This window comes from Corvus brachyrhynchos, unplaced genomic scaffold (genome assembly GCF_000691975.1).
Source record: "Corvus brachyrhynchos isolate BGI_N302 unplaced genomic scaffold, ASM69197v1 scaffold152, whole genome shotgun sequence".
Lineage (NCBI taxonomy): Eukaryota > Metazoa > Chordata > Aves > Passeriformes > Corvidae > Corvus > Corvus brachyrhynchos.
Window position 1 is genome coordinate 5,371,162 of NW_008237447.1, and position 427 is coordinate 5,371,588.

Genomic DNA, 427 nt, shown 5'->3' on the forward strand with positions numbered 1-427 from the left:
CTCTTATTCTCTTTTAATTAGGAATAAGTTGCTTAATTTTAGAGAATGTTTGTTTACCCTCTTTGCACAGAGTAGCAGATGTGCCCTTGGAAAGCCATAACTTGAGAAAGAAAAAGCATAGGGAAGTGGAATTCAATGAATAATTGATTGCTGAAGTAACTACATAATTATCAGGGAACGTGACGGATAATTTTGGCAGCTCAGGAGAAGGGGAAAAAAAAAAAAAGAAAAAAGAAAAGAAACAAGGCTGTAGACAAATAAAGCCCCGTTTTTAAAAATCAGACACATTTCTCATACCACGCCGCACAATAGCCCTGCAAGAGCAGTTCGGGAAGGGGAGATGGCATGACATCCGTTTAGAATGTGCCTTTCTCCCGCTCGAACATTGCGACGTGTATCACAATGGGCGAGGTAACGAATCAATTAA